We start from the raw sequence: 15805 nt of genomic DNA on the forward strand, positions 1-15805 counted from the left end.
AAGAGGGTAAGAAAGAAAGAGCCAACTCCAATGCCTTTGAATTTGCTGTGATGATGAATTTCAATTCTCAATATAAGGAAATAGAACGGGTATATAGGAAGCATTGGGGATTGCTAAAAAATGACCCCGTATTGGGGGGAGCCTTACCTGACTCCCCAAGGTTTATATATAGGCGAGCAAAAAATCTGCAACAGAGCTTGGTGAAAACTTATGTGGAAGGACCCTTGGTCAACAATAAAACTGATATGTGGGGGAATGTAGGTTTTTTCCCATGTAGACAATGTGTTGGCTGTGAACGAGCACAAGGGGTAAGACTAAGGGAGGTTGTGTCATCTCAGACAGGCAAAAATTATAAGATAAGAGAATTCATCCACTGCTGCAGCACGCACGTGGTTTACTGTTTGTGGTGCCCGTGCGGGCTGCAGTATGTGGGAAGGACCAAAAGAGCTCTAAAAACACGTATTGGTGAACATGTCAACAATATCACCAATGGAGTTAGAGGACACAGTGTCTCTAGACACTTTGCAGATAAGCATGGACAAGATGCCAAATTATTGAGATTCTGTGGGTTACAAAAATTGACAACTAGATGGAGGGGCTGCCATAAAGTTAGGGAAATCTCTAAATTAGAGACGAGATGGATATACGAGCTAAAAACTTTGACCCCCAAGGGCCTTAATGTTGAATTGGACATCAATTGTTTTATTGCTGATGATTAGGGTGAGAGCCCTTTAAGAAGTAGATAGAATGAGTGACCCCATTGCTTGTAGTACCATCATTTGAGGAAAAGGATAATATTGAATGGGAGATTTTTGTGGGACTCTAAAGGGAGGGGAGGAGTATGGGTAGTCATTTGGGTTTATGTTTATACTGATGCGTCATTCATGGATCTTTTGTAAAGATAGGGAAGGGACCTTATGTTCTTGTGCAGGCTTTTTTGTATGTTTTGAGGAGTGCCCCTTTATCCAATCCTCAAATAATTTTCAAGCTGGGATGTAGAAACTGTCTCCCCTATCCTAATGCCGGGATTTCAATGTAATTTAGATTTAAGGTTTTGATAGAACAAGACCAACAGCATTTAAATTTCTATGTATCTGTAACGATCGGTGGGCGCAGAGAGTATCTGATTACCGGTGATCTGCAGTATCACTGGAAATACAGATATATACCAGATTATAAGTGATCTGCAGTCTCACCGATAATCCGATATACAAACTAACCTCTGTTCACCTGAGTAGAGTGTAGTGTTTGGTGTAACAGTAACACTTAGAGGACAAGGCCTCAATGCAGCAAGGAGTACTGCACAGATTCCTTCCGCAGACCTGAGCTCTCCAAGACGGGAGGAGTCAGACTGACAGTAGGAAGGTATATCTGAAAGTGACCCTCAGGAGGAAGGATCGCTAACAGAGCAAGGAACCGCCTCTAACGGTAAGGTCGGTTCTCGAGGTCGGACAAGCCAGGTCGTACACACACGGACAGATAAAGTACAAGATCAGAAGGCAAAGGCGGAGTCAAAGTACAGGCAGGGTTCAGCAACGGGGTATCAGATATATCGGGGTACAAAATCAGGAGGCAGAAGCAGAGTCAAGGAGCGAGCCGGGGTTCGGCAACAGAGAATCAGAAATATCGAGGTGCAAGATCAGAGTTCAGGAGGATAGTCAAGGCAGGCAAGAGTCATAACAGATAATCACAATCAAACTAGTACTTTAGCTATCAACAGAATCTAGCTAAGTGTAGGATTACAGCTCCAGCTGGTCCCGGCACACTTGCGGATCTGACTACGGATCTGGGTGCTCCCACGTATGTGATCGCACGCCAGACAAAGAGCAAGTGAACAACCAGCAGTATATATACTCTAGGACCTTTCCAGGACCTCCCTAATTGCTGGTCCAATGAGAGCAGTGGAATTTGTCAGCTGACCCAGCTGGTCAGCCGACACCCTTCTAACTGCTATTTAAACTCTGCCTCTGTGCTCGCGCGCGTGTAAGTCTGAATCTTGGTGGACTATCAGTCCCAGCCACACCAGTACTGTCATGCAATGTATCTAATGCGGGGGCCGCCTCTGATGCGGATTCCGCCGTTACCAATGCGGATTCCGCTGTTACCAATGCGGATTCCGCCGCTCTGCCTGGACGGCTTGCGGCGGTTTTTCCGCGTTGAGACGCGCTGCTGGATGCGGAAACAGCCGCCTCACCTCGAGAGACGGCGGCTTTTCCGCGTTTCCTCACAGTATCCACTTCAGTTAAACTGGAGCGCTGGAGTGAGTAAATTAATGTATGGGGATGTCCCATAGTCCGTGTTAATACGTAGCTCCGTTATAGGAGAAATTGGAGATAGGTGGGCGGGGAAATGTGAAAAGGAGTCTGGGCAGTGTAGTACTTGCGGTGGGAATAGTGGAGGAAAGCTAGGAACTATGGGTATTGTAGTTTTCTACCCGGACTACGGCGCTACACTAATGAAAGGTGGCAAATGGAGATTAATGAAAGAAGCTGAGGTGGGCGGAAGGTCCGCAATACGTGTTAAACCATGTGACTGTAATGATGTATTTAGATGCGTCTCCCACTCCGATAGGACATGCCCCTGATGAGTCTTTTGACGAAACTAGTTGGGCGGAGCCTATGGAGTGAAGGAGACGCCAGCCGGCTTGTTCTGATGTTCTGATATGCGCATTAAAACTACGACATTGTGAGTGCACTTTTAAAACTTTTTAAATTATAAATAAACGGTATTACACTATGTTGGGTCCTGTTTGAGTCCTAGGGGAAGAATCGTTTTTTTGGGGTACAGCAACTGATATTGCTACACACAAGCGCTTTTGGCTGGTCTGTGCTGGGTCAGCACAGGCATACTGTGAGAGGCTTTATTAAAATATGGTGGTGGTATCACTGGATGTTTTCTAAACTCAGGGAACCACTGGAGAGAAATTCCATATAGGGAGTGGTGATTCATTTTGCTAAACACAGTATTACCCTATGGATGTATGTTTTATTTTCCATGTGATAAAATTTAGGATACGTGATTGGAGCAGCATGGTCGTGTGGGATTACTGACATAAGTGTCACAAGCGTGTTTTGCCGATCATTATAGGTTGGCCTACAGATCTGGTGAGCGTATAAAGTTTATCATCATTGTGCAAAGAAGATTTGACGAATGTTGGACTCTTGTACCTGGACTTTTTATCTGCATTTTAGAATCATGTTTTAAATATTCTGGACTGTATTTTATGGTTGTTGAGCGCTATGCCACATTTTTAGTTTATCTTGTCTCATTGAGGTACACACTCAACAAGGTATATAGCGATCCAACGGTGTTGTTAGTCATTATAGATAGAGATTGTGGATATATCAATTGGGTGTAGGGAGGAGCGCACAAGACTTTGAATTGAGACGCTTTCTTCTGTCGCATAGCTGTTTGGAAAGGGAGACTGTGTGCAGCTTCTGCTGATGGAGGTCTCCCTGCATGCCTCTTGGCAGTCGCACACTGCCTCCTAGGGATGATTCCATGATCTGGATCTGAGTTAAAGGGGTTTTTACATTTTCTTTTTCATACACATGAACGCTGAGGAGAAAAATGACGGGGTGAAACCTGGCTGATAATGTGTGCTGCATGTTTTTTCCAGAAAGTTGGAATCTCCCTTGAAAGCTTTGCAGTCTTGCATGTCTTCCAAATGGTCCAACTTCCTCTTTGGTCTTATGCCTGTTACACACCATGCAATTTCCCATCAGATAGATGAGTCAATAGATAATTTCTGACAGATCCGATCGGATTTCCGATCGTTTTTCTGATCGATATTCCGGTCACTTGTATGCAAATCGATCAGAAAAACGATCGGGAATCAGATCGGACCTGCCAGAAATGATCTATTCGACCCATCTATCTGATGGGAAATTGCATGGTGTGTACCAGGCTTTACTGCTCTTACCATCTTACTGTTGCAGGCAATGGAGCCTGCATAAGGAGTCAATCCAGTGGTTAAGACAAGCGACTCAAGGAAGTGCCGCTGCTGCGTGAGAGATCAAGAAAAAAGAAGGAGGCCTTCCCTGACCGGGAATCGAACCCGGGCCACGGCGGTGAGAGCGCCGAATCCTAGCCACTAGACTACCAGGGAGAGATGAAGGCTCCCAAGCCTTCTGACAGGAAAATAAGTCAACTCCACAGAGAACAGCACGCGGCGGCACCCGAACGATCCATGCCGTGATGAATTGCTTTGCCGTCACTCATGTCACTCTTTCCCATTATTATCCTCTTCCTCTTCCCACTGCTCCTTCCTGCCAGACCTTCATCGGAGAGCTCTGTGCTTTCACGAATGGGAAATTGCATGGTGTGTACCAGGCATAAGACCAAGGAGGAAGTTGGACTAATTGGAAGACATGCAAAGCTCTCAAGGGAGATTCCAACTTTCTGGAAAAAAACACGCAGCACAAATTAGCAGCCAGCTTTCATCCTGTCACTTTTCTCCTCAGCGTTCATGTGGATGTTCTTTCATCTCTCCCTGGTGGTCTAGTGGCTAGGATTCGGCGCTCTCACCGCCGCGGCCTGGGTTTGATTCCCGGTCAGGGAAGGCCTCCTTCTTCTTTCTTAATCTCTCATGCAGCAGCGACACTTCCTTGAGATGCTTGTCTTTACCGCTGGATTGACTCCTTATGCAGGAGTCCTGCACTTGGCTGGCCATCTTTGTTAAGTCTTCAGTCTGTTCACTATAGGCTGACTCGGAAAAAACAAAAAGAACCAAACCGCTTTCTTCTGTCGCATAGCTGTTTGGAAAGGGAGACTGTGTGCAGCTTCTGCTGATGGAGGTCTCCCTGCATGCCTCTTGGCAGTCGCACACTGCCTCCTAGGGATGATTCCATGATCTGGATCTGAGTTAAAGGGGTTTTTACGTTTTCTTTTTCATCCACATGAACGCTGAGGAGAAAAATGACGGGGTGAAACCTGGCTGATAATGTGTGCTGCATGTTTTTTCCAGAAAGTTGGAATCTCCCTTGAAAGCTTTGCAGTCTAGTAGGCCCATAGCGAGCAGCGCAGCAGGTGGAGTGGAGGGCCCCATGATAGGGCTAGATTGTCAGGCGAGGGGTTAATAGTAGTAGAGGGGAGGGGGCGGGGTTAGCCCTTACGGATTGCCGCGCGTAGAGCGCGGTGTAGTGGGGAAGGAGCGGCGGAAGGATAGGAGGAAGTGACGTCAGCGGAGGCAGACGCGCTGGGGACACCGAGGCAGTAGGACGCGTTTCTCTCCGCTCCTCTGCTCGGAAGAAGAAAGCGCGTCATGGCGGACATAGAGGAGCTCCTGCAGAGGGTGAGGAGTGAGGCAGAATCCCGGGGCCCGCAGTGGGTGGCCATACAAATGTCAGCCATGGGAGCGGGACCGGCGCCACGTACTAGTGCGCAGGTCACCCGCCCGCCGGACAGGCTGAGCCCCGCTGCGTCCCCGCGGCAGAGCAGGCGCGCAGGCAGCCCCATATCCACGCCGCCAGCTCCATCCTCCAAACGGGTGGCCAAACAGAGTAAGGGCCGGCCCAGCGAAGTGGCAACAGGAGGCGCAGGGGACTCAGAACAACCAGGCACGTCCAGAGAGCAGGTGGGCAGTGAACATCACGGCGCGGGGCTGGGGGATCCGCAACAGCCCGCGCCAGCAGGCCCCAAGAAAGCAGCCCAGCCCAGGAGAAAAGATACGCAGCAGGGGCCTCATCACTCTTCCAGGCGGGGGGCCGACCTTGGGGTCGCGGCTGTGTCATCCCAGGCTCAGGCCAAACGCCCCGTCCAGCAAGCCAAGGCGAAAAACAGCAGAGGGAAACCGCCTCAGAAGCGCAACGCGGGCCAGCAGCCGGGCCGCAGTTCAAGCAACGCGGGGAGCAACAGCTCGCGCAACTCGGGAGCGCGGAGCCAACAGTCCCCAGCCAGCAGCAGGTCGTCCAGTGGCCACAGGGGGTCGGTCACCGCCAACCCCGCCAGTGGACCCGGAAACGCATCGCCATACGAAGAGGAGTCTTCACAATCGGAGGAGGAGGAGTCTACGGATCAACCCAGGGAATCAGCTGGTCGGGACGGGCGTCCGGTGCAGCCAGGTGAGAGCAATTTAATTCCAGCTTTTCCTATTGTGCATGATGTGGGGGGTACAAGGGGCCTGGTACCAACCGACCAAGTCGGAGTGGTAGCGGCACCACTGACAAGGGACAGTGCCATGTCCCCGGCCCTGTCCTTTGTCAACACACTATTGTTGGGGATTCGGGAGGCTTTGCAGGCGGGTGGCGGGCCCAGCGTTGCCCCTCCCACGTCCGCGTGGATTACACCGGCCCCGCTAGCGGGACCCCCAGGTCCATATTCCACACCGATCCTTGCCTCGGTTCCGGCGACGGTGGTAGCCGCTTCGGTGGCGTCGGCCACGCCGGCACATAGTGGGCCCATTGCTGCGACAGGCACAGAGGTTGATTCGGTGAGGTTGTCAGACTCAGCGAAGAGCGAGCTTTACCTGTGTCTTGAGGCCCCCTTAGGCACGCATCTCAAAAAGGAAGTGAAAGAAAAAATTTGGAGAGGGGAATACATCGAAATTTTTTCTTTGCTGCAGCTTTCCAAATTTAACTTGGATAAAGGAAAGCCGGACGAAAGCAAGAAGGAGGAGGAGGAGCGCAGGCGTTACAGGCTCATCCCACGAACCCACCAAAACTGGTCACAAGCTTTCGCCATATTGGCTAGTGTGATCGGGGATAAACAACCCGAGTGTTGCGCAGCGCTGTTTGGGTACCAGGACAGCATTGGGGAAGCGTTTAGGTCATACGGAGGCAACGCATGGCTTCGTTATGACGAAGAGTTTCGCCAACGTAAGGCGGTTCGCCCCGAGATTCGCTGGGATCATAAGGACGTCATCCTTTGGATGAAGCTTATGATCCCCGCGAGTAAAGGATCGCAGTCCTTTCAAGGGGGGGCCAGCAGCTCCAGCAGTTCAGGGCAGCTGGCCAGCAAACGTCCAGGAGTGTGTTGGAAATACATTGACAACACATGCAAATTCGGGAGTTCATGCCGCTTTAAACATGAATGTGGAAATTGCGGGGGCGGGCATCCAGGTTCCCGGTGCTACAAACAGGGTAAAAATAGAGGCGGCGAGTCTTCCGGTAAGAGGGAGGACCCCAGTGATTCTCAGAAAGATGGAACGGCACCTAAATAGATACCCGGATACCGACGCGGCTGAATTCTTACGCCAAGGTTTTTCGGAAGGTTTTCGTATTCCCAGTTCAGGAGCGTCTAGCTCTTTTCCTCCTTTCCGAAATCTAAAATCAGTGGAAGGCTTTACGGAATTAGTGACAGCTAAATTACAAAAAGAGGTCGGGCTGGGCCGAATGGCGGGGCCTTTTGCGTCCCCTCCTTTGGACAATTTGATTGTTTCCCCTTTAGGCATCATCCCCAAAAAGGAGCCTGGCGCTTTTCACCTTATCCACCATCTGTCACATCTCAGGGGAAGATCAGTTAATGATGGAATCGATCCAGGGGATGTGTCAGTAGCCTACACATCATTTGATGTGGCGGTGCGGTGGGTTAGGCGTTTGGGGCGCGGCACCTTGCTGGCAAAAACCGACGTTGAATCGGCCTTTCGGTTGCTCCCGGTTCACAGGGAAAGTTTCCATCTGTTGGGTTGCTTCTGGGAAGGCAGCTATTATATCGATTGCTGCTTACCAATGGGTTGCTCTATATCTTGCTCATATTTCGAGAAATTTAGCTCCTTTCTGGAGTGGGTGGTTAAGGAGGAGTCCGGGGTAGGTTCGGTTATACACTACCTGGACGACTTCTTATTCATGGGCAAGAGCGACTCTCCCACGTGTGCTTACCTTTTGGCGACCATGCGTCAGACTTGTGCTAGCTTTGGGATCCCCCTAGCCGAGGACAAAACAGAAGGGCCCCAGTCGGTGATCAAATTTCTGGGTATCACCATAGATTCAATGGCAATGGAATGCCGCTTATCAGAGGATAAGATTGTGGACTTGCAGAAGGTTATAGGTGAGGCGTTGGTGCAAAGGAAGGTCACCCTGCGCACGCTCCAGTCACTATTAGGCAAACTAAATTTCGCGTGCAGGATTATCCCCATGGGGAGAATCCTCTGTAGAAAATTGGCAATGGCAACCGCAGGGATCTCCTCGCCTAACCATCATGTACGTTTGAACAGTGAACACAAAGCGGATTTGAGAATGTGGCAGGTTTTCCTCGCTGAATTCAATGGGCGCTCGGTGTGGTTGGAGGAGAGCGTTCAGAACATTGATCTGGAGCTTTTCACCGACGCGTCGGGCGCCCATGGCTATGGGGCATTTTTCGCAGGAGAGTGGAGCGCAGCGGAATGGCCGGAGGACTGGAGACGGGCTGGCTTCACAAAAAATTTGTTGCTCCTAGAGCTGTTCCCTATAGTGGTGTCAGTACAAATTTGGGGTGCCCGGTTATCTAACAAAAAGATCAAATTCAACTGTGACAATTTGGGGGTCGTAACGGCAATCAACAATGTCTCCGCATCTTCCCCCCCGGTCATTCGGCTGCTGCGACACTTGGTGCTGACCTGCCTGTGACTTAACATGTTCTTATATGCAGTGCATCTGCCTGGAACCGAGAATGACGTAGCAGATGCGCTTTCTCGCTTTCAGTGGCAAAGATTCAGAGGCCTCGTCCTGAGTGCAGCACTATCCGGAGTTCCTTGCCCCCAGGATTTGTGTGAAGTCCCGTTCGGAAAATAGAAGGATGGATAGCTCATTCTATGTCTGACGGAACTTGGTCATCATATTCGTCCGTCTGGGACCAATGGGATACGCTGTCTGCCGAAATGGGAAGCTCAACGTCGGATAGGTTGGGTCAGTTTTTTCACTTTCTTGTGCAAAATGGCGCGGCGGGGGTGTCACCCTTGGCTATGTCCAAAAAGGTGTCGGCTTTGGCCTTTTTATTCAAGCTGCGAGGCGAAGTAGATATTACAAAGGATTTTCGGGTAAAATTAGCGTTGCGAGGTTTTAAAGCTAAACCAGTGAAGAGGGATGGGCGACGCCCGATTACGTTCGAGCTTCTGTCATCCCTCGTATCGGTATTACCGGAGATTTGCAGTTCGAGTTTTGAAGTTTTGCTGTTTACGGCGGCTTTTGTCCTAGCTTTTTTCGGGGCGTTTCGGGTGAGTGAGCTAGTGAGCCCCAACAAGCAGACAGCGTCGGGTATTAGGGAAGGGGAGGTCGTGTTGTCAGGTGGATCGGTGGAGATCTTTCTGCGCAGATCCAAAACGGACCAGTCCGGTAAGGGCCGGGTTATTGCGCTGCAGCGCATACAGGGTTCCCCTTTGTGTCCAGTGGAGGTCCTGGGCAGGTTTTCCCATGCGCGTCCTGCGGGCGGAGGGTCGTTTCTTTGCCACTTGAACGGGGCCCCGTTGACCAAATTTCAATTCGTGGCAATTCTCCGGAAAGGCCTCGGGCGGGTGGGGGCCCCGCCGTTGGAATATGCTTCCCATTCTTTCCGAATTGGGGCCGCTACAGAAGCGGCGCGTTGGGGCTTAGATGACAGAACCATAAAGAGGATTGGGCGGTGGGAATCGGCAAGATTTCTCTCATATGTACGACCACACCTGGTTTGAGTGTGGGTCAATCCTTAACTGTGACAATTATTGTGGTGGTGTTTGGGTGTGGGTGTTTTTCGCCTTTTGTTTTGTTTTACAGATGAGGCTCCGCGTCTGGTGTGGATCTTGGGTCACTCATACGTGGCCCGAGGTGCCAGAAGGGCACGGGTCAGAGCGGATGGTCGACAGCTGGGATTTCCTCGGTCACAGGCTGACATAAGATGGATTGGTGTGCCGGGAATGATGTGGTCTGGAGTGCTGCCGGAATTCCGTCGGTTCGTGGATTGGGATCGTGCCCCTGATGTCCTAGTCCTCCATGCGGGGGGAAATGATTTGGCCGCTCGGACCACGAGGCAGATCATAAAGGACATTAAAGCAGACTTTATGGTGATCCGATCGGAATTTCCGGCTACGATTATTGTATGGTCAGAGGTGATTGCTAGGAATACCTGGAGGTTGGCAAGATCGGTAGACCGGGTGAATAGGGCTAGAAGGAAATTGAACAGGGAGGTTTCCCGCTTTGTTACTAGGAACGGGGGGGTGGCGGTACGACACTTAGACCTGGAGACCGACACAGAGTCTTTTTTGGTTAGGGATGGGGTTCACCTCACGGAAATAGGGATAGACTTATGGGCATTAGCCTTGTCGGATGGCATACAGAGGGCGTTGTATTTGGGGGCCTCACAGGCGTAAGGTTTCACGCCTGTGGGGGTTGGCGGGGTGTAGGGCTCCGGAAATTGGGCACAATTAATGATGGGGGTAAGTAAAATCTCCCACTTCGGGTTTGTAGGTTTGCGAAGGGTGTCTACTCAGAGAAATTTAAGGATTGTGCATGCAGCTGTCCCTGAGCCGGTCCATGCGGTGGGGGCCGGCAGATTACAGGCTGCATTGCAGAGAAGGTTGTGGATTATGTTTGAAAATACCCCGGAGCTCTTACCTTAGCAGGTTTACAGTTTTTTGTTACTTGTTATATTACTACACAGATTTATTGTATTAGGAATTGAGGGGCTGCTTTGGCCTTAATAAAATCCATTCTCTAAGAAGCAGTCCTGTCTTTATTCTAGTACTAAGAGGGGGGGGGGGGTTTAGTTGGGTGGGGTAGCAAGGCTAATCTATGTACTTATCAAGTAGGCCCATAGCGAGCAGCGCAGCAGGTGGAGTGGAGGGCCCCATGATAGGGCTAGATTGTCAGGCGAGGGGTTAATAGTAGTAGAGGGGAGGGGGCGGGGTTAGCCCCTTACGGATTGCCGCGCGTAGAGCGCGGTGTAGTGGGGAAGGAGCGGCGGAAGGATAGGAGGAAGTGACGTCAGCGGAGGCAGACGCGCTGGGGACAACGAGGCAGTAGGACGCGTTTCCCACCCACCCTCCCTATTTTATGGTGTTGGTTGGTTTCTAGCATTGGTGGTGGTTACGTCATTGCAGCTGGCGGGGTGTAGGGCTCCGGAAATTGGGCACAATTAATGATGGGGGTAAGTAAAATCTCCCACTTTGGGTTTGTAGGTTTGCGAAGGGTGTCTACTCAGAGAAATTTAGGGCCCGTTTCCACTATCGCGAATCCGCATGCGGGCAACGCATGCGGATTCGCACAGTCAGTACAAGTGGATGGGACTGTTTCCACTTGTGCGTTTCCCCGCACGTTTTTCTGTGCAGAAAAAATCTGCAGGGTAGGGGCCTCAGAATTCGCCTGCGTGTGGAATGCAGGCGAATCGCATGCAATGTATTTAATAGGGAAATCGCATGCGTTTTCCCCATGCGTTTTTTGCCGCGATTTCGCATGCGATTTCGCATAGGTACCCATGTTAATTCACACAGGCAGTGACATGGTTAAAATCGCATACAGCCTTACCTATGCGAAATCGCATGCGAAATCGCGGCAAAAAACGCATGCGGAATCGAACCCGCATGCGATTTGCCTGCGGTGATTCGCCGGCGATTTCGTAACGCTATAGTGGAAACGGGCCCTGAAGGATTGTGCATGCAGCTGTCCCTGAGCCGGTCCATGCGGCGGGGGCCGGCAGATTGCAGGCTGCATTGCAGAGAAGGTTGTGGATTATGTTTGAAAATACCCCGGACCTCTTACCCTAGCAGGTTTACAGTTTTTTGTTACTTGTTATATTACTACACAGATTTATTGTATTAGGAATTGAGGGGCTGCTTTGGCCTTAATAAAATCCATTCTCTAAGAAGCAGTCCTGTCTTTATTCTAGTACTAAGAGGGGGGGGGGGGGGTTAGTTGGGTGGGGTAGCAAGGCTAATCTATGCACTTATCATGCATGTCTTCCAAATGGTCCACCTTCCTCTTTGGTCTTATGCCTGTTACACACCATGCAATTTCCCATCAGATAGATGAGTCAATAGATAATTTCTGACAGATCCCATCGGATTTCCGATCGTTTTTCTGATCGATATTCCGGTCACTTGTATGCAAAGATGAATTGCTTTGCCGTCACTCATGTCACTCTTTCCCATTATTACCCTCTTCCTCTTCCCACTGCTCCTTCCTGCCAGACCTTCATCAGAGAGCTCTGTGCTTTCACGAATGGGAAATTGCATGGTGTGTACCAGGCATAAGACCAAGGAGGAAGTTGGACTATTTGGAAGACATGCAAAGCTCTCAAGGGAGATTCCAACTTTCTGGAAAAAAACACGCAGCACAAATTAGCAGCCAGCTTTCATCCTGTCACTTTTCTCCTCAGCGTTCATGTGGATGTTCTTTCATCTCTCCCTGGTGGTCTAGTGGCTAGGATTCGGCGCTCTCACCGCTGCGGCCCGGGTTCGACTCCCGGTCAGGGAAGGCCTCTTTCTTAATCTCTCACGCAGCAGCGACACTTCCTTGAGATGCTTGGCTTTACCGCTGGATTGACTCCTTATGCAGGAGTCCTGCACTTGGCTGGCCATCTTTGTTAAGTCTTCAGTCTGTTCACTATAGGCTGACTCGGAAAAAACAAAAAGAACCAAACCGCTTTCTTCTGTCGCATAGCTGTTTGGAAAGGGAGACTGTGTGCAGCTTCTGCTGATGGAGGTCTCCCTGCATGCCTCTTGGCAGTCGCACACTGCCTCCTAGGGATGATTCCATGATTTGGATCTGAGTTAAAGGGGTTTTTACATTTTCTTTTTCATACACATGAACGCTGAGGAGAAAAATGACGGGGTGAAACCTGGCTGATAATGTGTGCTGCATGTTTTTTCCAGAAAGTTGGAATCTCCCTTGAAAGCTTTGCAGTCTTGCATGTCTTCCAAATGGTCCACCTTCCTCTTTGGTCTTATGCCTGTTACACACCATGCAATTTCCCATCAGATAGATGAGTCAATAGATAATTTCTGACAGGTCCGATCGGATTTCCGATCGTTTTTCTGATCGATATTCCGGTCACTTGTATGCAAATCGATCAGAAAAACGATCGGGAATCAGATCGGACCTGCCAGAAATGATCTATTCGACTCATCTATCTGATGGGAAATTGCATGGTGTGTACCAGGCTTTACTGCTCTTACCATCTTACTGTTGCAGGCAATGGAGCCTGCATAAGGAGTCAATCCAGCGGTTAAGACAAGCGACTCAAGGAAGTGCCGCTGCTGCGTGAGAGATCAAGAAAAAAGAAGGAGGCCTTCCCTGACCGGGAATCGAACCCGGGCCGCGGCGGTGAGAGCGCCGAATCCTAGCCACTAGACCACCAGGGAGAGATGAAGGCTCCCAAGCCTTCTGACGGTAAAATAAGTCAACTCCACAGAGAACAGCACGCGGCGGCACCCGAACGATCCATGCCGTGATGAATTGCTTTGCCGTCACTCATGTCACTCTTTCCCATTATTACCCTCTTCCTCTTCCCACTGCTCCTTCCTGCCAGACCTTCATCAGAGAGCTCTGTGCTTTCACGAATGGGAAATTGCATGGTGTGTACCAGGCATAAGACCAAGGAGGAAGTTGGACTATTTGGAAGACATGCAAAGCTCTCAAGGGAGATTCCAACTTTCTGGAAAAAAACACGCAGCACAAATTAGCAGCCAGCTTTCATCCTGTCACTTTTCTCCTCAGCGTTCATGGGGATGTTCTTTCATCTCTCCCTGGTGGTCTAGTGGCTAGGATTCGGCGCTCTCACCGCCGCGGCCTGGGTTCGATTCCCGGTCAGGGAAGGCCTCTTTCTTAATCTCTCACGCAGCAGCGACACTTCCTTGAGATGCTTGTCTTTACCGCTGGATTGACTCCTTATGCAGGAGTCCTGCACTTGGCTGGCCATCTTTGTTAAGTCTTCAGTCTGTTCACTATAGGCTGACTCGGAAAAAACAAAAAGAACCAAACCGCTTTCTTCTGTCGCATAGCTGTTTGGAAAGGGAGACTGTGTGCAGCTTCTGCTGATGGAGGTCTCCCTGCATGCCTCTTGGCAGTCGCACACTGCCTCCTAGGGATGATTCCATGATCTGGATCTGAGTTAAAGGGGTTTTTACATTTTCTTTTTCATACACATGAACGCTGAGGAGAAAAATGACGGGGTGAAACCTGGCTGATAATGTGTGCTGCATGTTTTTTCCAGAAAGTTGGAATCTCCCTTGAAAGCTTTGCAGTCTTGCATGTCTTCCAAATGGTCCACCTTCCTCTTTGGTCTTATGCCTGTTACACACCATGCAATTTCCCATCAGATAGATGAGTCAATAGATAATTTCTGACAGATCCGATCGGATTTCCGATCGTTTTTCTGATCGATATTCCGGTCACTTGTATGCAAATCGATCAGAAAAACGATCGGGAATCAGATCGGACCTGCCAGAAATGATCTATTCGACCCATCTATCTGATGGGAAATTGCATGGTGTGTACCAGGCTTTACTGCTCTTACCATCTTACTGTTGCAGGCAATGGAGCCTGCATAAGGAGTCAATCCAGCGGTTAAGACAAGCGACTCAAGGAAGTGCCGCTGCTGCGTGAGAGATCAAGAAAAAAGAAGGAGGCCTTCCCTGACCGGGAATCGAACCCGGGCCGCGGCGGTGAGAGCGCCGAATCCTAGCCACTAGACCACCAGGGAGAGATGAAGGCTCCCAAGCCTTCTGACGGTAAAATAAGTCAACTCCACAGAGAACAGCACGCGGCGGCACCCGAACGATCCATGCCGTGATGAATTGCTTTGCCGTCACTCATGTCACTCTTTCCCATTATTACCCTCTTCCTCTTCCCACTGCTCCTTCCTGCCAGACCTTCATCAGAGAGCTCTGTGCTTTCACGAATGGGAAATTGCATGGTGTGTACCAGGCATAAGACCAAGGAGGAAGTTGGACTATTTGGAAGACATGCAAAGCTCTCAAGGGAGATTCCAACTTTCTGGAAAAAAACACGCAGCACAAATTAGCAGCCAGCTTTCATCCTGTCACTTTTCTCCTCAGCGTTCATGTGGATGTTCTTTCATCTCTCCCTGGTGGTCTAGTGGCTAGGATTCGGCGCTCTCACCGCCGCGGCCCGGGTTCGATTCCCGGTCAGGGAAGGCCTCTTTCTTAATCTCTCACGCAGCAGCGACACTTCCTTGAGATGCTTGTCTTTACCGCTGGATTGACTCCTTATGCAGGAGTCCTGCACTTGGCTGGCCATCTTTGTTAAGTCTTCAGTCTGTTCACTATAGGCTGACTCGGAAAAAACAAAAAGAACCAAACCGCTTTCTTCTGTCGCATAGCTGTTTGGAAAGGGAGACTGTGTGCAGCTTCTGCTGATGGAGGTCTCCCTGCATGCCTCTTGGCAGTCGCACACTGCCTCCTAGGGATGATTCCATGATCTGGATCTGAGTTAAAGGGGTTTTTACATTTTCTTTTTCATACACATGAACGCTGAGGAGAAAAATGACGGGGTGAAACCTGGCTGATAATGTGTGCTGCATGTTTTTTCCAGAAAGTTGGAATCTCCCTTGAAAGCTTTGCAGTCTTGCATGTCTTCCAAATGGTCCACCTTCCTCTTTGGTCTTATGCCTGTTACACACCATGCAATTTCCCATCAGATAGATGAGTCAATAGATAATTTCTGACAGATCCGATCGGATTTCCGATCGTTTTTCTGATCGATATTCCGGTCACTTGTATGCAAATCGATCAGAAAAACGATCGGGAATCAGATCGGACCTGCCAGAAATGATCTATTCGACCCATCTATCTGATGGGAAATTGCATGGTGTGTACCAGGCTTTACTGCTCTTACCATCTTACTGTTGCAGGCAATGGAGCCTGCATAAGGAGTCAATCCAGCGGTTAAGACAAGCGACT

The 15805-nt window shown here is 50.0% G+C and overlaps 7 non-coding genes across 7 annotated transcripts; 4 read left to right on the forward strand and 3 right to left on the reverse strand.

The window, feature by feature from the left end:
* Positions 1–4036: 4036 nt before the first annotated feature.
* On the reverse strand, positions 4037–4108 carry TRNAE-CUC (transfer RNA glutamic acid (anticodon CUC)). Its single transcript has one exon. It is a non-coding gene; the product is annotated as a tRNA-Glu (tRNA).
* Positions 4109–4489: 381 nt separating this feature from the next.
* Positions 4490–4561, forward strand: TRNAE-CUC (transfer RNA glutamic acid (anticodon CUC)). The gene has a single exon. It is a non-coding gene; the product is annotated as a tRNA-Glu (tRNA).
* Positions 4562–12287: 7726 nt separating this feature from the next.
* On the forward strand, positions 12288–12359 carry TRNAE-CUC (transfer RNA glutamic acid (anticodon CUC)). Its single transcript has one exon. It is a non-coding gene; the product is annotated as a tRNA-Glu (tRNA).
* An 815-nt stretch (positions 12360–13174) lies between these two features.
* Positions 13175–13246, reverse strand: TRNAE-CUC (transfer RNA glutamic acid (anticodon CUC)). Its single transcript has one exon. It is a non-coding gene; the product is annotated as a tRNA-Glu (tRNA).
* Positions 13247–13627: 381 nt separating this feature from the next.
* Positions 13628–13699, forward strand: TRNAE-CUC (transfer RNA glutamic acid (anticodon CUC)). The gene has a single exon. It is a non-coding gene; the product is annotated as a tRNA-Glu (tRNA).
* Positions 13700–14514: 815 nt separating this feature from the next.
* Positions 14515–14586, reverse strand: TRNAE-CUC (transfer RNA glutamic acid (anticodon CUC)). Its single transcript has one exon. It is a non-coding gene; the product is annotated as a tRNA-Glu (tRNA).
* Positions 14587–14967: 381 nt separating this feature from the next.
* On the forward strand, positions 14968–15039 carry TRNAE-CUC (transfer RNA glutamic acid (anticodon CUC)). The gene has a single exon. It is a non-coding gene; the product is annotated as a tRNA-Glu (tRNA).
* The last annotated feature ends 766 nt before the right edge of the window (positions 15040–15805 follow it).

This window comes from Hyperolius riggenbachi, chromosome 8 (genome assembly GCF_040937935.1).
Source record: "Hyperolius riggenbachi isolate aHypRig1 chromosome 8, aHypRig1.pri, whole genome shotgun sequence".
NCBI classification, from domain to species: Eukaryota; Metazoa; Chordata; class Amphibia; order Anura; family Hyperoliidae; genus Hyperolius; species Hyperolius riggenbachi.